The sequence below is a fragment of the Tachypleus tridentatus genome, unplaced genomic scaffold, assembly GCF_004210375.1.
Source record: "Tachypleus tridentatus isolate NWPU-2018 unplaced genomic scaffold, ASM421037v1 Hic_cluster_2, whole genome shotgun sequence".
Classification (NCBI taxonomy): Eukaryota; Metazoa; Arthropoda; class Merostomata; order Xiphosura; family Limulidae; genus Tachypleus; species Tachypleus tridentatus.
This window is the reverse complement of record NW_027467782.1, coordinates 8925310-8946794: the sequence shown is the minus strand read 5'-3', so window position 1 is coordinate 8946794 and position 21485 is coordinate 8925310. Positions and strand designations below refer to the sequence as shown.

Genomic DNA, 21485 nt, shown 5'->3' with positions numbered 1-21485 from the left:
AAAATAAGAGTGAAAAGAAGAGTATTTATGTAGACTTGAGAGATGAAGGTAATGTAGTTTATTTTTTATCTATGCATCTATTATCTGTTAAAACGTGAAGTGTAAAGGTCTTTTAAATCAACTGTATGGTTTTCTGTGTTTGCATTATTAGTGTTAGACTACTGAAGCATTTTAAGAGTTTAAATGGCAATCTTCAGTTGTACCTTTATAAAATTAATGTAGATAAATCTAATTCTGTTAAGGGTTTATATCTTTCATTTCAAATATAAAAAGTTTAAATTATATATTTTTTGGTCAAGATGAATTTTTATCTAATAAATAATTTGGATTTCAATCAATTATTGCATACTGCACTTGATAAACCAGAATAAACATATGATATCATAGAAGAATATTCCTGCAGCTTTCAAATAGTTAAAATATTTTCAGAAGTAAAACCACAACAACAAAAGAAACAAAATTCCTGTCTTTGGTATTTTTCCTCTTTTCCCTGAGCCTTACATTAAGATCACTTGTTCACTTTTATGAGAGCTCTGGGTATCTAGTATGTTGACAAACCAAATTACTGCTGCAGTAATATATGATCAGTGTATTGACTATAGAAATTCCCATTATAGCTGAACATGCTACTGGTAAGATTTTCCAGGAATTTAGTTCAACGTTATATACAGACTAATTCTAAGGAAATTAGATTCATGGGTTTAGCCACTGATTTCTTCTTCTTTTCAGTAAAACAATGTTTCTAAGTAAGAATGTAATCAATAAGAAGACATTTGGACTCTCTGTTTTTCTTTGTTTTTAACACTTTTTATTTTAGCCTGTCATATTCCACACCATTTCAAGAGTTTTAGTTTTCCACTACTTTTCATGCTTCCAAGTTGTTTGCTTTTGGAGAGAATTGCTCTTCTCATACTTTTGTTTCTGTTGATACCAGTTCTACCAGGGGACCGGTACATGTTGATAAACTTTACCACACTTCAAATCTGGTTGATATACCTATGGTAGTTGTGACTCAGATATCATTTGTGTGGCTTTACTCTTATTTACACATGGGAGAATTGAGTATTTCATGTCATTAATGTATGGATTTTGGTAAGTTAGATATTTATATGTCCTTTATCACCTAAGTTATTTTAAATGAATTGTAAATGAGATGTTGATTATTAATTGTGTTATTACTAGATACATTTAATCACTTTGCAAGTACATTAATCTTACATACTTTGTGGTCTCAACAGATTTCATGGCTTTGTTAGTTCATTATTAGTAATTTAACTAGGTATGTTTAGCCTAGATTGTTTGTAAGTTGCAATTATTACTACTAGTAACATATAATTATTTTATTTTTCAAAATTGTTAATCATGTGCTAAACCATTTTCCCTTCATAATCCACAATTTAAAATTCTTCCCCACAGTGTCCACTTCATTGCCCTAAATCATGTTTTCCATTTCAGGACTTTCCTGTTTGTTTGGACAAACCTCAATTCTTTTCACTCTATGATAATTTGTGCTCTTCTCTCTATGAATAACTAGATAATGTTTGCTTCTACTCATTCACAGTCCATAGACCACACTCCACTGATTCTACAAGATACAATAGAGGGAGGATTCCTCATGATAGTGGGGGAAATACATTCTTATCTCCTCTCAATAACCCATTCATTTGGGTAGTTTTCTTCTTTTCAACCTCATTTGGGCCTAGCCTTCTCCTTTTCAGGTTTGGAGCAAGCAGTTCACATGTTCTTCACCTCACATTTCTTGCAGTTAAATGTATTCTATCTTTGTGGGGATGTGAACTATGGATCAAACTTGTATGTATTCACTTTAGTGGGAACTGAGAGATCAGTGAAACTTCTTACCCATACACACTGCCCGCATCCATATACTAGTAACAACATTTACTAGTTCATGTCTTGCCTTATGTATTGTATGTTATAAAATGTTTTTCATTTTAAGTTGAATTTTCTTCATCAGTAAAACTTGTGATTTCTTTACTAATGTGACGTTAACGTGCATCTGCTTACAGAAGAACTGAGTCATTTAACCAATCAAAATAAGTGTTTGTAATAATTATTTTAGCAATTAATCAAAATTATGATTGAATCAGTTGTCATGTTAATAATAAACTAATTGAAATTAATGTTTCCAGTTATTCCAAATATCCAGATGATCAAAATATTTGTTAGGTACAAACTTGCATAAGAGGCAGGTGTGGGGATGCTTTACGACTTCCATTTCCATTAAATTTACTATTCCTGTCATTGTTACTGCAAAGCTACAGAAGCTATCTATCACTGCACCAATTTTGAACCATTGACTGTCAACTTTCTGGCTATTTTAATAATAAGGTGTAAATTTATTGTATTTTGATTTTTTTCTCACACTGTGTGATGTTTTTGCTTTACAATTGTATCACTATTATTTAAAGTTGTATAAGTGTGAGCCCAAGTGGTCCAGTCATTCATATTTTTAGTATTTAATAACTGTATTCTTCAGTTATGTATGAGAGAATGCAGGTGAGGTGAAGGGATCCATAGGGGTAAACATTATGCACATTTTTCAGAAAATAATAATAATATTGTTTTATATTATATTTAAATAGACATGAATTTAAGGTAGAGATCAAGGGAGTTTAAACCCCATCCCTTCTAGCTGTTTTTTTTTTTAAAGTAATACCTGTATCATTTAATGTTTTTATCTGTGGGGTCTTAACTCCTCCCTCCATTTAATTAGGAAAACAGTCAATAGTATTGAAAATAAATATGAGGTTTCAATATCTGTTTGATTGGTCTATTAATTACCTTTATTATTATTTATTTGAATTTAGTTTATTTTGAATCTGTAACAGTCAGGTTATAAGCCATTAACTTATGAATACAATTATATGAACATCAATTGAATGTTTCCCTGGTAAATTATCAGGCCTTGGTTTTTTTTCAGAAATTAACAGTGTGCATGCATTCTAGACTTTATGGAGATTTGTTTTTAATAAAGTTAGCATTATTTTTCTGAATTTATAATGCACAGTGGAGGGATTTAGACATTTTCATTGTTGGTTGGTTAGCTTGGCATTTCATGGTGCAAAGCAACTAGGCTGTCTGCACCAGACATTTTGGTAATGAAGTTAGAAAAAATTACCTTTTTATCTAAATGGTAATAAAAAAACTTTATTTTAACCAAAATTTTGAAAAACATTTATGGTTATTATTTCTTACATCATTTGTAGCCCTTATATTTATGACACTTGTAGCTCTTGTAACATATGCCTACTTTAAAATCTGTTTTTCATTGTTTGAAAGTTATAATGTCACAAGTGTTTTAGTACTGTTGATATCCAAAATAAGTAAAAATGCAAGTGACAAAAAAGAATTGAAAACAGACTGATGTTTGCAAACACTAAAATGTGAATAGAGGTGTAGACATGGTTTTCCTTTCAAAATATAATAATTTATTTCAATTAAAGTTTAAAATGTTTGTCTGTTTTTGTATTCTAATTGATCACATTAGTAGAAATACAGATATAGATTTTAAGTTGTTCATTACAACCTACATGAACTAATAATAATAGACTTTCTAATTAATTTTATCACTAATGACTTCTAACACATAGGTATAAATAATAAAAACAATGAATGTGATGTACACTTATTAATTAAACTACTAGAAGTCTAATTAGACCCCCTCTTCATAAAAGAAATAGAGAAACTATTCTTGCTTTGATAACAGTTGTTGAGAAAGTTTAAATATGCTTGGATATAGCACATAGACTATCATGTGTTTATAAAGTTAAAATATAGGTTGTTTTTTATAGCTTTGTAAAGTTTCTTTTGTTGTGAATTCTGAATGTATTTGTGTATAAAATAATATTTTAAAGCTATAGAAATTTTCTTCAAAGAGAAAATATATGATAACTTTACATAAGGTAAGTAAGCTTATACAGTTTAAAGATGGGTTGAACTGATAACAAATCTTATTAAAAGTTTAACATGATAATGAATGTATAGTGTTTGGAAAAGGTTTTGTCATCATCAGGTTTAATAATATACCTATACACTGAAATGTATGACTCATGGCTCCTATAATTAGAGTCTTTCTATATAGGGAATTGCAGACACCCATAGTACTGTATCTACTGTGTCATTCCTCTGGACTCTCCAACAAGTATTCCATTCCCTTTTCTTCTAGTGGAGTAGAGGAGTCCTTTCCACTTCTTGAGTGTAGACCAAGGAAGATTCCTCCTGAGTAGTTTTTGTACAATAAACTAAAATTTAATTTGTAGATTATGTGTACCCACTCAACAACAAGAGGGCTAGCATTGTTATTCTTACTGTGATACTGAACAATGATTACACTGTAATATAACAATCAGGATCCAAGGCACTTTCCCTGAACATTTTTGCTCAGGTTAACTGCACTTGTTGCTCACAAAATTCTTATGAAAGGTGTTTCCACAGGATATTTTCTGCCCAGATGGACTGCACTTGACATAATCTGTCTTAACCCAAGACACTTCCTCTGCATGTTTTTATACCAGTACTTGACCAGATCATATTTATACCAAAGGTGCTACCTCCTGGGTGTTACCAGGGGAGACCACTCTTGTTCATCAAATAGTTCTCATGCAAAGCACTTCCACTTAAAGATGTTTGCCTGGATGGACTTCACTTGGCATAATTCAACATATCTTATGGTGCTTTCCATGGATGTCTTTCCCTGTAGACCTCACTTGGCCACAGTATTGTATATCTGAGGTGATTCTCTGGGCACACTACACTTGTTGATCAAATAGTTCTCATGCATGGTGCTTCCACTGGATGTTTTTTGCCTGGATGGACTGCACTTGGCATTATCTAACATATCCTAAAATGCTTTCTCTCAAAGACAATTCCCCTGGATGTTTTCTGCCTAGGCAGACTGTACTTGGTCTGTTCATGTACCCTTTTCATAAGTTTGTGTGGGTTAAATATCAATATATCTGTTTTCACTTTTTGTTATTTCTGTTTAACTGTCAGAAATGCATTATGTTTGCTTTTGTTTATATCCTTCTGTGAATTTGTAGAAAGTTATTAAATATCTTTTTGTATTTAATAAATACAACTATACATTTACAAAAATTAAAAACACTATTTGATATGTGCCAATCAATGAATTAAACTCACACTGCTTAATTTTTCTCGCCATTTATTTTACAATAATGAATATTTGTAACAAGATATTCAATGAAAAATATACATTTCACAATGAAATTCATAAAGATAGAAAAATTATTGCTTTCTAAAAATCACATTTACTTCTGTTATATCTTGTTTTACTTAAAACATTTTATCAATCTTACACAATTTTTGTTTTTAAGGTAACTTTAGCATTTCAATTCTAGAAACACTATATTAATCACTGCATTGAGCAATAAATTGCTAAAACCAAACTTGGTAACTTTGAACAAAACATCAGGTTCAATAAAATGTGTTTTTTTTTTTACAAAAATGTTTAGCTATAGGTAAGTAAGTAATAAATAAATGTAGAGCAGACATCTACTAGTGGTACAGATCATGTCTGTGGTAGGGCACTTTGTAAAACAATCTTGAAATTATCTTTAAGAAGAATCTGGGAGATACAAGTCACTGCCAATGTTCAGTTACACACACTACAGTTAAGTTTCATACATTGTAACTTTATAGGATTTCTACTTATTACACATCCAATTCTTCATCAGATAGGTTTTCATTGATTGGAACAGCTTCTCCATCTACTGTAGCAGTAAGATGATCTTCTCAATCAGCTGCTTCAGGGAGCTTCCTCTCCTCTCCTACAAATTTATTGTATAAAACAATCATAATGAACACCATGTTAGTGCAAAATACCACTAACAATGATACCAACAATTACTGATATAATTATCTATATGATATTTAATCAACATAATCTGTCCTGATTTTTCTCAATACATTTTGAAACATTGACAATAACTAACAAAGCAAATATATAATTTTTACATATATCAATACATTCATCATTCTGGATTTTTAGTGTCTGTAAAAAAATTTGCAAACTACCTTTTTACAGACAGACCTTTCTTTTAACATTTTCAATGTCATGATTTTTTCTAAAAATCAAATAGTTGTGGTTTCGTTAAATAAGTCTGAACGTCTTTTTTTAAATTAATAAGCATTAAATACAAATTAATTATTATTACAGTTGATAATAAGGGTTTTTAACAATATCTTACTTTAACAGCTAATTTATATTATGTTCTAACTTCGTATTATTATAACATACTTTTTAAAATTTTGTCAACTTCTCTTATTAAAATAGATACTTCATATTAAACCTTAACTATAACTTTCCTACTTCAACAGACACTTGAATTAAATTTAAGGCACAACTATAACAGTTACTTTCTTAATGTAATACTTGATACTCAGTACATCTTCTTACCATATAGGTTTGCTTTTCTTCTGTTCACTTCATGAAGATTAAGTAACAATGTTAATCCTACATTTTCTTGCAGGATAAAGGTCTCAGTTGTTAGTTCCAGATATGAATCACAGTTCTGCAACTGCAAAGAAAGTTTACAAAGATTAAATTTTTATATGTTCCAATGCCCTCAAATTTTATGATAAATATATCTCGTATACGTTAGCATTGACATTGACAAAATTTAAAAGTAATATTTATATATATTAATTCTACAATTATATTTCTTAACAGAGCTAGCACTAGTGGGAGGGAGCTAAAATAGTTCTCCAACCCCAAAGCTACTATTATCCATAAATTTAGTTTTACCATAATTTCAGATTTAATCCCAGCATATGTCTCACTGCCCCCCTTTTCAGTTAAGAAAAATCTTGAACTGGGACTGATTCTTAAATGATGGTTAAAAACATGAAATAAATTAATATATGTATTTTTTAAACTTTTGGCTTGAGTTTAAATGTTTATTTTTATTTCCTCCAAAACTATAAAATCCTTTTGAAATCAATTTTCAATTTCCCAGCTACAAAAAGACACAAAACTGTTCACTGATGTGTCAACACTGACAACCAAGTTTGCTGGTATTAATAAAAAAAGAGAGAGATTATAATTAAGTCTTTTTTTGTATAAAGAGAATTCTTCCAATATCCTTGTGATACCACAGCCTGTAATGTGGAGACAGAAATAAAAATATATAAATGTTTCACTGTACAACTTTTTTTTTTCTCTTTGAAGAAACAAACTGTGATATCAAATGATATTGATGAACTGGATAAAACACATACTGTTTAATTAAGCTGTGTTTTTCTTATAGCAAAGCCACAAAGGGCTAGCTGCCCAAACCCACCGAGGGGAGTCGAACCCCTGATTTTTGTGTTGTAAATCCGGAGACATTCCACTGTACTAGCGGAGGGCACTTAGTTAAGCAACATTCCTTAATAACATTTCCATGAAAATCCTTAAGAGATAAAATAGCATGCAAACAAGACCTCATGCTTTGAGGTCTTCACCCATCTAGCCTTCTACAGCCAAGTCTGGGTTGAATCTCTCGTCCACTGAGCTGTTTGAAGACTCATAACTATGAAGATTCTAGTTTACTCTTCAGATAAACGTACTTAACAATGAAAAGAATAAACTTGACAAGTTTAAATATGCTCTATAACAACACTCATTAATAATGCATTTTGTACTATATAATGTTAAAATTCTACATCAAGTTATCTTGCTATTTTTAAGGTGAGCTTACCTTTTCTTAAGCAAAGTACAAGCTATGTTGAAAATAAATATATTATTATTTATACCACAGTAATGATCAGTAATTTCAAGAATGATTTTACAAACTGTTGATCACTTCTTACATCAATCAAACAATATCAATATTTACAATAGATGATAACAAGTAGTTATATTTCATTAAATTAAAGGGTGACCAGTGGAGGTCATCTATTATAATTACACCATGATGATGGTCAGCAAACTTTAACTTACTTATAATACTCATCATATGATGACAGTCATACAGTTTTACAATATCACTTACACCAATGTGATGACCAGCTTTAAACTCAAATTTTGATAAAAGAATGGAAAGAGGAGATATATCTTCATGGATAGACCAGGAAAGATAGGCCTTGTGCAACACAACAACATGGTATCCAGCTAAAGTGAAGCCCTTTCAGATACCTTATGCAATGAAATACAGTGGAGTGCCGTTAAGATGCAGTATTTGGAGGGTCAACCTGCTTAACCACGGCTTAAGTAGTCTGTGGCTAAAACCTTTGTGACTGAAAAGCCGAAGTCGCTAACAGCTCAGAAACTGAAGTGATGTCTATTGGGTTTGTGGGTAATATTTATACAATTCCATAAAAATATTGGATTATCGAATTAAAAATAATACTTTAATTATTGATCACTTTTTTCACGGATTTACCGCGGATTAAGTTTAATGTATGGAGAGGTGTGATTCGGTAACAATGGCGGCCTCCATAAAGCTGGCATACAGGGCGGATAAGGTAGATTAACGGTCAATTTCTACTGTAATATATTCTATTTATTTCCCAAATTAAAGCAAATCCTTTTTAAATATCTCCTTGAAGTTATAAAGCCAGGATTAAATTCGTAAGCCACGTTTATGCACTTTCTTAAATTAGCGGTGAGCCGCGATAATCCTCAGTCATATTTGTCATGTCAGTGTCAATGACAAGGAGAGTGTGAGAAACTTTACAAAGCCAGGTAGTAGATTTAATACATCAAAAATTCTGGGACAAGACTTGCTACAGCGGCTTAAGCAATTTCGCAGTTTAATGGCGCTCCACTGTACCTTACAAAGCAGGAAGCTGAGGCAATGTTGGAAGCTGGAATTGTTAAGCCTTCAAATTTAGCCTACCATTTACCAGTTTTAATCACAAAAATTAGAGATAGGTTAACTGTTTCTAAATAAATTTCCAAAAGCTGAATCTTGTGATGAAGTTCAACTCTGAAACTATGAACAACCTAGAAATTATAAGGTCAGGTTCTCTTCAAAGATCAACCTCAGTAAAGGTTATTGCCAAATCCTAATGAAGACAGCATTTTTAATACTAGATGGATTTACCAATTTCAGCAGGTGCCAAGTCAACTCTGCAGAAACATTCAACTGTATGATAAGGATGATGCTGTGCAACACCACCAATATCAAGCACTATGCAGATGCCATCCTGACACTGTGAAATGGGATAACAACAAAATGTTTTGTTACCAACTGGAATATAGAAAGTTTAATAACTAAAATATCAGAAAGCTCACAAATAAGTCTGTTTTTAATATTTATACATTATGAGTGTCAGTATCAGTTTTTTTAAATAGATGAATGTGTTTCATGGTAACCACAAGTTTCATCACATGTTAAGTATACCATCACTGAGATGTTTTGAGAGAACAAACCAAATGCATCACCTTTTACAGTTACAAATTTGTATATGATCTATACATGTCTGACTGTCAAGTTTTTAAATGACAAAAATGTATTTTCTGTGTGTTTAATGCTTAAAAACAACATTAAATAGAAATATTTTATAACTTATGTACTTTCCATCCAAGTGGTATAGTAAACAAGTTAGAAAATCTTGATTTTCTGTATTAGAACTTACTATATTAGTGGGGGGTTTCTTCTTAAAAATGCTTAACAAGTTTACAATTTTTGTAAATTAGTTCTGTTTAAGGATTTAAACATCTACAGTTTGTATTTATTACCACCAGTTAAGAGTACTTATGAAAGAAGCAAAAATTATGCAAAGGACAACATTAAATAATGTTCCTCTTCTTTTTTTGTTACTAAATCCCTAATAATCTCATTAGATAAGAATTGTGTGCCCTACTTTGTGGAAAATAACTGATTCCTTGAACTGATCAATTACACTCAACCCATTAGTACCACACCTTTTATAACCCATACAAGAAAAGCACATGCTTACTTCTTAACATTTTTCAACCACAACATTATTCTAACGTGGTATCATTTTTAATTTTTTCTTTCACTCTTTTTTTTTCACTAATTTTAAATTACCCTTAATTTCACATAACAGCCTTCATCTTTTAACAGTTGCCATTTTTAGTTAAACAATTTATTTATCTTCATTATTTGAACAAAATAAACATACTAGAACATTACTTAATAAATATTTACAACATCACAATATTTTGCAATTTCCTACCATATTCACCAAATAGTAAAATTGTACAATTTGATGACAGTATTTTATTTGGTGAACATATTAAAAATATGTTTACAAACACTGCAACTTAATAAAATCATAATGTGTTTATTAAAAAGTAAAAACAGTAATTAGAAACAGAGCATCAACAAAATAACTTTATTATGCTTTAAGCAATCTCAAGTTATGCAACCTCTTTGCTTCATACAATATACATTTCAGTGTGTAGGTATATTATTAAACTTGAAGATGACAAAACCTTTTCCAAACACTATACATTCATTATCATGTTAAACTTTTAATAAGATTTGTTATCAGTTCAACCCATCTTTAAACTGTATAAGCTTACCTTATGCAAAGTTATCATATATTTTCTCTTTGAATAAAACTAAAACTATAGCTTTAAAATATATATAATTTTATACACAAATACATTCAGAATTCACAACAAAGGGAACAGAAAAGAAACTTTACAAAGCTATAAAAAACAACCTATATTTTAACTTTATCAACACACGATAGTCTATGTGCTATATCCAAGCATATTTAAACTTTCTCAACAACTGTTATCATAACAAGAATAGTTTCTCTCTATTTCTTTTATGAAGAGGGTTCCAATTACACTTCTAGTAGTTTAATTAATAAGTGTACATCACATTCACTGTTTTTATTATTTATACCTATGTGTTACAAGTAATTAGTGATAAAATTAATTAGAAAGTCTATTATTATTAGTTCATATAGGTTGTAATGAACAATTTAAAATCTATATCTTTATTTCTACCAATGTGATCAATTAGAAAATAAAAACAAACATTTAAAAACTTTAATTGAAATAAATTATTATATTTTGAAAGGAAAACCACGTCTACAACTATATTCACATTTTAATGTTTGCAAGCATCACATGTTTTCAATTCTTTTTTGTCACTTGCATTTTTACTTATTTTGGATACCAACAGTACTAAAACATTTGTCAGGAACATTATAACTTTCAAACAATGAAAAACAGATTTTAAAGTAGGCATATGTTACAAGAGCTACAAGTGTCATAAATATAAGGGCTACAAATGATGTAAGAAATAATAACTACAAATAGTTATTTCAAAATTTGGGTTGAAATAAAGTTTTTTATTATCATTTAGAGAAAAAAGGTAATTTTTTTCTAACTTCATTACCAAAATGTCTGGTGCATATAGCTTAGTTGCTTTGCACCGTAAATTGCCAAACTAACCAACCAACAATGAAAATGTCTAAACCCCTCCATTATGCATTATAAATTCCGAAAAATAGCACTTTCTTTAAGGAAAACAAATCTCCATAAAGTCTAGAATGCATGCACACTGTTAATTTCTGGATAAAAACCAAGGCCTGATAATTTACCAGGGAAACATTAAGTTGATGTTCATATTATTGTATTCATAAGTTAATGGCTTATAACCTGACTGTTACAGATTCAAAATAAACTAAATTCAAATAAATAATAATAAAGGTAATTAATAGACCAATCAAACAGATACTGAAACCTCATATTTATTTTCAATACTATTGACTGTTTTCCTAATTAAATGAAGGGGGAAAATGGAGGGAGGAGTTAAGACCCCACAGATAAAAACATTAAATGATACAGGTATTACTTTAAAAAAAAAAACAGCTAGAAGGGATGGGGTTTCAACTCCCTTGATCTCTACCTTAAATTAATGCCTATTCAAATATAATATTAAACAATATTATTATTAATCTCTGAAAAATGTGCATAATGTTTACCCCTATGGATCCCTTCACCTCACCTGCATTCTCTCATACATAACTGAAGAACACAGTTATTAAATACTAAAAATATGAATGACTGGACCACTTGGGCTCCTGCTCTAAATGTGCTCACACTAATACAACTTTAAATAATAGTGATACAATTGTAAAGCAAAAACATCACACAGTGTGAAAAAAAAATCAAAATACAATAAATTTACACCTAATTATTTAAATAGCCAGAGTTGACAGTCAATGGTTCAAAATTGGTGCAGTGATAGATAGCTTCTGTAGCTTTGCAATAACAATGACAGGAATAGTAAATTTAATGGCAATGGAAGTCATAAAGCATCCCCACACCTGCCTCTTATGCAAGTTTGTACCTAACAAATATTTTGATCATCTGGATATTTGGAATAACTAGAAACATTAATTTCAATTAGTTTATTACTTTCATGACAACTGATTTAATCATAATTTTGATTGATTGCTAAAATAAGTATCACAAACTCTTATTTTGATTGGTTAACTGACTCAGTTCTTCTGCAAGCAGATGCATGTTAACATCACATAAGCAAAGAAATCAAGTTTTACTTATGAAGACAAACTTAAAATGAAAAACATTTTATAACATACAATACATAAGGCAAGACATGAACTAGTAAATGTTGTTACTAGTATATGGATGCGGGCAGTGTGTATGGGTAAGAAGTTTCACTGATCTCTCAGTTCCCACTAAAGTGAATACATACAAGTTTGATCCATAGTTCACATCCCCACAAAGATAGAATACATTTAACTGCAAGACATGTGAGGTGAAGAACATGTGAACTGCTTGCTCCAAACCTGAAAAGGAGAAGGCTAGGCCCAAATGAGGTTGAAAAGAAGAAAACTACCCAAATGAATGGGTTATTGAGAGGAGATAAGAATGTATTTCTCCCACTATCATGAGGAATCCTCCCTCTATTGTATCTTGTAGAATCAGTGGAGTGTGGTCTATGGACTGTGAATGAGTAGAAGCAAACATTATCTAGTTATTCATAGAGAGAAGAGCACAAATTATCATAGAGTGAAAAAGAATTGAGGTTTGTCCAAACAAACAGGAAAGTCCTGAAATGGAAAACATGATTTAGGGCAATGAAGTGGACACTGTGGGGAAGAATTTTAAATTGTGGATTATGAAGGGAAAATGGTTTAGCACATGATTAACAATTTTGAAAAATAAAATAATTATATGTTACTAGTAGTAATAATTGCAACTTACAAACAATCTAGGCTAAACATACCTAGTTAAATTACTAATAATGAACTAACAAAGCCATGAAATCTGTTGAGACCACAAAGTATGTAAGATTAATGTACTTGCAAAGTGATTAAATGTATCTAGTAATAACACAATTAATAATCAACATCTCATTTATAATTCATTTAAAATAACTTAGATGATAAAGAACATATAAATATCTAACTTACCAAAATCCATACATTAATGACATGAAATACTCAATTCTCCCATGTGTAAATAAGAGTAAAGCCACACAAATGACATCTGAGTCACAACTACCACAGGTATATCAACCAGATTTGAGGTATGGTAAAGTTTATCAACATGTACCGGTCCCCTGGTAGTACTGGTATCAACAGAAACAAAAGTATGAGAAGAGCAATTCTCTCCCAAAGCAAACAACTTGGAAGCATGAAAAGTAGTGGAAAATTAAAACTCTTGAAATGGTGTGGAGTGTGACAGACTAAAATAAAAAGTGTTAAAACAAAGAAAAACAGAGAGTCCAAATGTCTTCTTATTGATTACATTCTTACTTAGAAACATTGTTTTACTGAAAAGAAGAAGAAATCACTGGCTAAACCCATGAATCTAATTTCCTGAGAATTAAAGTCCGTAGATAACTTTGAACTAAATTCCTGGGAAATCTTACCAGTAGCATGTTCAGCTGTAATGGGAATTTCTATAGTCAATACACTGATCACATATTACTGCAGCAGTAATTTGGTTTATCAACATATTAGATACCCAGAGCTCTCATAAATGTGAACAAATCTCAATGTAAGACTCAGGAAAAGAGGAAAAATACCAAAGACAGGAATTTTGTTTCTTTTGTTGTTGTGGTTTTACTTCTGAAAATATTTTGACTATTTGAAAGCTGCAGGAATATTCTTCTATGACATCATATGTTTATTCTGGTTTATCAAGTGCAGTAAGGAATAATTAACTGATTGAAATCCAAATTTTTTATTAGATAAAAATTCATCTTGACCAAAAAATATAGAATTTAAATTTTTTATATTTGAAAAGAAAGATACCCTTAACAGAATTAGATTTATCTACATTAATTTTCTAAAAGGTAAACTGAAGATGGACATTTAAACTCTTAAAATGCTTCAGTAGTCTAACACTAATAATGCAAACACATAAAACCATACAGTTGATTTAAAAGACCTTTACACTTCACGTTTTAACAGATAATAGATGCATAGATAAAAAAATAAACTACATTACCCACATCTCTCAAGTCTACATAAATACTCTTCTTTTCACTCTTATTTTCAACATCATCATGGGAAAACTTGCATTTGTCACCTTTCTTACACTGTTCTTACTTATAAAAAACATACAGTACAGATTTAGGATCAGTTCCTGAAATTAAAATAGTTATATCACCTTTCTGCAAGAGATGAATGTAACTGAACTGTAGCCTTGTTGAGAGTAACAAGATAAAACACTTCAATGCTGTGGTGTGTGATTTACATAAAGCAGACTTTGAACACTTGTTTTGATTCACCCTAATAATATCAGTGACTTAACTGTTGAAAAACACACAAAAATTATGAAAACTAATTTAATATTAAAGATAGCTATGTACAGTAAAAGAATTCATGCTTTCAGTTAATATGTTCACAATACTTGTACCACACACTTGTTACATAAGTTGTTTTAATTTTTAAAGTTATAAAAACAGATAAAATGTACCAACATGCATTTTTAAAATGTATAAAAATAACATTCAATGAAGTTACAGTAATATAATAGCTTATGCTTTTTGTTTTGAATGAGGTGTAGCTATGTAAATAATTTCATTGTACTTATAAAGCCAATTATTGTTGGTTAGTCACAATTATCTACCTGATTTATGTCTCTCTAAGTGTTATAACTGCAGAACTCATATGGAATAAAACTGTATTTCTTTCCAACCACTCCTTAAAAAAATATTTAACTCTCACTGATAAAGAATAAATATTTATAATTACAAGTTGTACATTAGCACAATTTTAGTGCCAGACTTTAAAAAAAAAAGCTGAAAAATAAATATTTAGAACCTTAAATGGGTGAAATTGTAAACCTGATGTTCCACATTTTAGAAATTCTTTTATATATGACTAATGCTAAAAAATTCCTAACTTATGGTAGGATTTCAATGTCAGGGAAATGTATCTCTAAAAGTAGAAAGCAAAGAGGTTCCATCTTTAAACACATTTAAGACTACATATCATTATGATGTATTTCAGTTTCTTTATAATACATAAGGTTTAAAAACCATAATAATTCTGGAAAGTATTTTAACTTTTTCTTGAATAACTCAGTTTGAAAGATTCAACTTATGTTATTTGCTATCTCTAAGAAATAATATCTTAAAAACCTTTATGACCTACTTAGACAGCCAGATCATTGACGTACCCAAAGATAATCTGTATTGATAACACTTTATGTAGTAATTCTTAAAAGTCTTCAGTTAACTATAAAATCCTATGTTTTTAGCACTATTAAACCTCACATTGACATATTCTCCTGCTCATTTTACACCACTTCAAAACAAGCAAAAGCAACAATGGAAAAAAAAGAAAAAAATTAAAATCTTTGTATTTATATGTTTACAAAAACATGCCATATCAACATGTAGGAGGAGGGTAAGTGATTAACAATATATCACGTACTTCGTGATGACAAGAAACCAACTTGAAGTGAAAATGTATTTCAGAACAACTGTTGCAATCTCCTCCTTTGTTAATCTGAAGATGACCTAAGAAGGTCAAAACATTGTTTTCAGTTTTATTTTGGTATAACCAGTTGTCCTGAGATACATATCACGTACTTGTTATGTTACTGGAAAGTCATACAACAATGGGAATATACAAATTTCAGAATTTCTTGCTCACACTCTCTATCAAATTACATAGAAATAACTTATGGGAAAGCTTGTCCAATCTAGCATTTGTATTAGGTAAAAATAAAATAATAAACCTTTACACTCCATACAAAAATTATACTGCACAACAATTTTTTTTAATTTTTTGCTTCCTGAAAAGGTTTTGCTGATTGTGGCAGGTATCTGGTGGGTATGCACAAATATAGTTTTGGTTTTGTTTCATAACATAGAAACTTTGAGAAATAGACAGTTTACTGTTTACTGGCAATAACTTATTTAATTGCATTTATGTTTGTAATACACTATTAAGTTCAACATAATTAAAAGTGTTTTGCTCCTGATTTTTGTTTGTATTCAATGTCCGGTGCATCACGTTGCAGTGTCCAACAGTAGTCAGCAAGCATTGACAAATTCCAGTTGCCCTGATATTGTTTTCCCATTGTAGCAAAACTGAAGATTTCAATGAAACTATACGTAATGGGCACATGTGGATGTGATTTTCATTATCAGCAGCCAAAAATCTATAAGGAACACCCAACAGTGTTCAAGATAAAAACTTTGTTGTGCAGTGTTATCTAACATTAACTTCATTCTCCACAAGCAAGGAAAGGTGACAGAAAAACCTATTTCTTAATATAAAGAGTAGTATTTTACCTTTCTCATCTTTTTGTGTTGTTACAGATTTTAATGTCAAGTTCAGGTCCTCAATTTCCTTCTTTTTCTTCCTACTTGTTGATCTACCTAAGGTAATGTGAGTAGAGTGTGATTACTCTTATATTACCAACAATTTGTTTGAACCTTTGTATCAATAAGTTTAACAAACATTGCATACTATTTCATTGATTAAGTAAACAAATCATGCATTACAAAGATAACTAGAGTTTTAAAATATTCAGAACATATTATCTGATATACGTTCATTAAAAATAAAGAAAATGTGACAGCTGTTAAGATGAAAACTACACTTTATGAAATTGACTTTAATGCAATACTTATAAGATTACTATATGGAAGTATGATTTTACACAGCCTTTCATACTGTTTTTCTTCCTACTTTCCTACAGACAATGTTGATGATAATTATGAAATTACAAAGTGTTAAAGACATGTTAAAAGGCCATCACAAAATTTTGCAGTTTCAAACACTGATAAAAGTTAAGGTAGCATTGGATACCTGGTTGGACTAATATTTTGAATGCTAATGCACTGTCTTCTCATGAAGTTTATAAGAACTGACCACACCTTTTCAGCATGATATTAAAGTAGTAAAATGAGATAAATAACACCCAGAATTTGCATTTACCAGACCCAACTTAAATACATCTGATCTATTTAGGATGTGTGTGTTGGTGTGCATCACCACTGAAAATACCCCAAATTAGTCATTTTCTGACCTCAACAAAGTATTTGGTTATTTCAAAATCAGATTTGATACACTAGCCAAAGAACACTATTAAAAAACAGAAACAAGAAACAGTCTCATCTTTACCTGACACACCATCTCATGTGCACCAGACAAAACAATATCACCAAACAAGAAGCATCACAATGTAATTGAAAAAACAATTAGTCAACATGACTGTAATCCATCATTACTACACAACCTGTGTGAGGAAATTAGTCACTCACACAATCAGCAGAACTTCACAAGTAGCATGGAAATTTCTAAGGCAGACATAAAAGACAGCTTTCTGTGCAAGACGTGAACTGCCTCTAAAAAAGATTAATTTTGATTACTGAATATTGAAGATGGTAATAATTGGACACACAAGTTGATTATTTTCATAAAATTAATTGATTACTTTGCATGAAACAAACTGATGTAATCAATTCTCATAGGTATACAATTGTATTTCATTCTGATTAAGAAATTTTGAAATTTAACCATGAATCTTGCAACAATAAGTTATTTTTTGATCTGGCCTTATGCTGAGCAATATAAATCTAAATCAGATAGTCAAAGTGAGACAAACTTTCTCTGGCAAAACTTGTTTCATATTGTTGGCATATGAGAATAGTTTTGTATCATCAGATTTAATTGTATTTCCAGTCATGTTCATAAGATCATCTGGATCTCTTGGAAGTAACGTAGTACAAAGAATCCTTAATCCTGCCATGCAGAATGCAAGCAATCACCTGCTCTTTTCAAGAGCACTGAAACTTGATGCTTTTCATAGAGCTTCTTGATTTGGAAAGTTTAATGTTGTTGTGGATTCAATACCAAATTGAATCGGCATTGCTCCTGTGCCACGTTGAAATACCACAACGTCTTGCGTTTACACTTCAGTTCTTGGATTATCTGCATCATTCATTCAGTGTCACAAACTCCATGGGATCCTCAGAAGTACTGCTACACATTTCATCTTCATCACTCTCCAGTGGAATAGATGAATCAGTCCTTCATTTTCTCTTTCTTCATACTTTTAAATTACCTTGCAGCTCTTTCACACCTGCTTTTTGTGTCATTTTGACCTCTAAGTCTGAACCATTGCATCTACACTGTCACTTTGAACTTACAAGCCACTTTCTTCTTTTCCTGTATTAATGTTACTTTATCAATAGAGGATCAGTACACTTAATCACTGAATGTTGTAGCATGTTGATATCTGTTTTGTAGCCAGCTGGAGATCCAGTTTTCACAAACTGTGTAACAGTTGTCTGTTTTTTGGCCAATGAGGTTTTGGTGAAGTCATCAGCCAATAAACAAAATTTCCAGATTGACAGCAAAGTACAATTATCTACCCACCTTGTTTCTGGTCTTGTATCTGAATTTGTTTTAATGAAAAAATATTTAGTATTATAAAAATAGTTTTCATAGTTTAAAACTTTCACATAAAGAGTCACTAAAGCAATTAAGTTAAAAGGAAAAGTACTTGTCCTATTAAGTACTCTTCATGATTTACCAGCTGCTGGAAAAGCTTTTTTTCTGATTACGATAGAGCCATAATTCAAAGTAATAGGACATGCACTTATTTCACCATTGCTTTTAAAGTTTAAAAATCGTAAATTTACAATTTATGTTGTCCCTACTTATGAGTTATAAGTAGGAAAAGCTTTTTTCTGATTACGATAGAGCCATAATTCAAAGTAATAGGACATGCACTTATTTCACCATTGCTTTTAAAGTTTAAAAATCGTAAATTTACAATTTATGTTGTCCCTACTTATGAGTTATATACTAATAATTTCATTTTAAAATGTTGTCAAATCTACTTACATTGAACATAACATTTGTAATAATATTGCAGATACTACTTATAATTAGCATGAACAATTATGTAACTAACTCATTTTTGTATTAACACTCACAGACTGGAATTAGGCTTAGCCGCTACGGTAAATTCAAGGTACAATATATTACTTCAACGTACAAATATTGCACTGGTTACAATTTACGTATTTCAGTACCTATGTATACAACAATAAAATTTAAAATTGTTTTACATTGATATATTTCATTCTTTTGATCAACTTTCTTTCCTGGTTCGTTTGGTTTTTCTTTGGAGACATCACTTCACTAAAATAAAACTATAAAAATTGTCAGTTTTCTGAGTAGTTAGCTATTTGTATGTGTTATCAAGCGACCTCTACAGTTTCGAACAAAGAGTACAACCGAATCTGCAAGAAAGTTCTCGTCATATTAAGAAAATAAGAAAGCATGCGTATGTTTATATTCTTATCATTGTTAGTAGAACAGAACATTTTGTGATATCAGTAGTATTATTAGGTTAAAAGGTGAGAAAGAGGACTTGATTGATATCATAATAGTTGTCTCCAGATCCTAAGATAAGTAATTAATATGATTTTAATCTGTAATTTTTGATATTGCATTAGTTTTAGAACTAGCGCTCATACCCACGAAATGTTTAAAGCTAAAATTCAATGTCAGATGCTGATCAAACTCAAAACTGGTAGTAGAGGTAGTTGTAAGTTAATTATTGCAAATACAAATTATAGTTCTTCAAGGTGTGTTTGAGATTGGGATAAATGGCTCATTTATTGTCTGAGTTCACAATATTTTGTGACACAATAACTTGTAAGTTACTCAAAATTTCGAATAGAAAGACTTGCATTCTCAAAGCAGTATATTTTAATTTTAGATTATAACATAGTTTAGTAACAAACTTTTCAAATATTTGTTGGACATCAGTTTGTTTGTTTAGAATTAAGCACAAAGCTGCACAATGGGCTATCTGTGCTCTGTACACCATGGGCATCGAAACCCAGATTTTAGTGGTGTGAGTCTGCAGACATACCGCTGTGTCATTAGGGGCTTGGACGTCAGTATGAGCAATTTTCTAACATCTAAATTGAATTTTATTAGGTGTCAGTTAAGTCCTCAAATGTTACCTAAGAGTATTAATAATAGACGTAACACACTTAGCAGATTAAGTAAAAAATATTAATTCTTGAAGCTTTTGTCTTTGATTGATAATGTAGCACCAAAGAAACTGCTGTTGTGGCATATAACACAACTCATTAAAGACATTCATTTGAAGCATTCTTGGAAATTTCACACGCACACATTTATATTCTTGTGGGATCACTGACCATTAACAGGGAGCCAAAGGGTCTGATATTACTGAAGATGAAAACATTTTTCCTATTGTAAATAATATGATATGATGATGGATTTTTAATGAATCTTTGTAGGCATTGGAGCATTTTTAACAATAAAATATTGTTTTCACTGCATAATGCTCCTGTCTTACTGGTAAATATCAGTTATTCTCTTTGAAATGAAACATCTGTTTTCAATTGCCTAACTTTAAACTTCATACAACGTTTGAACCACTTACTTAATCAAATAAAATTCTGGTTCTTATTCCATAGTATCAACCATTATTTGTATCTTGATAAAATTATTGCAAATATTAACAACAAAGGCACCATATATAAATATACTCTTCAAAAAAAGAAAGGCAAAAGGATCAACATGGATCAACTCGTGACCGTCCACGATCTGGCAGACCTCGTGTGACCACGCCCGCACAGGATCACTACATCCGGTTACGTGACCTTCAGGATAGGACCACCACTGCGACGTCTACTGCTTCAACAGACCTTTTGCACATTCGAGGGAATCTTACGGCTCAACGATACGTCGACGAGATTCTAAGACCCCATGTGCAACCCATCATGGTGAACTTCAATGACGTTTTTCAACACGACAACGCCCGTCCTCACACATCCCGACTCACCACTGTCTTCTTGAGACACCACAACATCAACATTCTTCCATGGCCCTCCAGATCACCACATTTAAGCCCCATCGAACATCTTTGGGACGAGTTGGACCGACGTCTGCGACGGCGACAACCTCAACCGCAGACTCTACCTCAGCTTGCAGCAGCTATGCAGGCTGAGTGGACAGCCATTCCACAGGATGTGATTCGTCATCTCATCGCT

The 21485-nt window shown here is 31.0% G+C and overlaps 3 long non-coding RNA genes across 15 annotated transcripts in view; 1 reads left to right on the top strand and 2 right to left on the bottom strand.

The window, feature by feature from the left end:
• LOC143242968 (uncharacterized) lies at window positions 1-7175 on the top strand. Of its 2 annotated transcripts, XR_013023529.1 has the most exons (3): window positions 1-48; window positions 935-1092; window positions 4103-7175. It is a non-coding gene; the product is annotated as an uncharacterized LOC143242968 (long non-coding RNA). The 2 variants fall into 2 exon arrangements; XR_013023528.1 differs by lacking the exon at window positions 1-48 and having other exon boundaries at window positions 431-1092.
• LOC143242965 (uncharacterized) overlaps window positions 5436-21485 on the bottom strand; it is a 785169-nt gene continuing 769119 nt past the window's right edge. For all 12 annotated transcript variants that reach the window (XR_013023506.1, XR_013023505.1, XR_013023504.1 and 9 more), the window contains 2 exons: window positions 6437-6557; window positions 5436-5807 (listed from right to left, as the gene is read on the bottom strand). This is a non-coding gene — a long non-coding RNA (uncharacterized LOC143242965). The remainder of the gene's footprint in view (window positions 5808-6436; window positions 6558-21485) is intronic.
• LOC143242969 (uncharacterized) lies at window positions 14069-19682 on the bottom strand. The gene is made up of 3 exons (XR_013023530.1): window positions 19521-19682; window positions 16731-16817; window positions 14069-14569 (listed from the first exon to the last, which is right to left on the bottom strand). It is a non-coding gene; the product is annotated as an uncharacterized LOC143242969 (long non-coding RNA).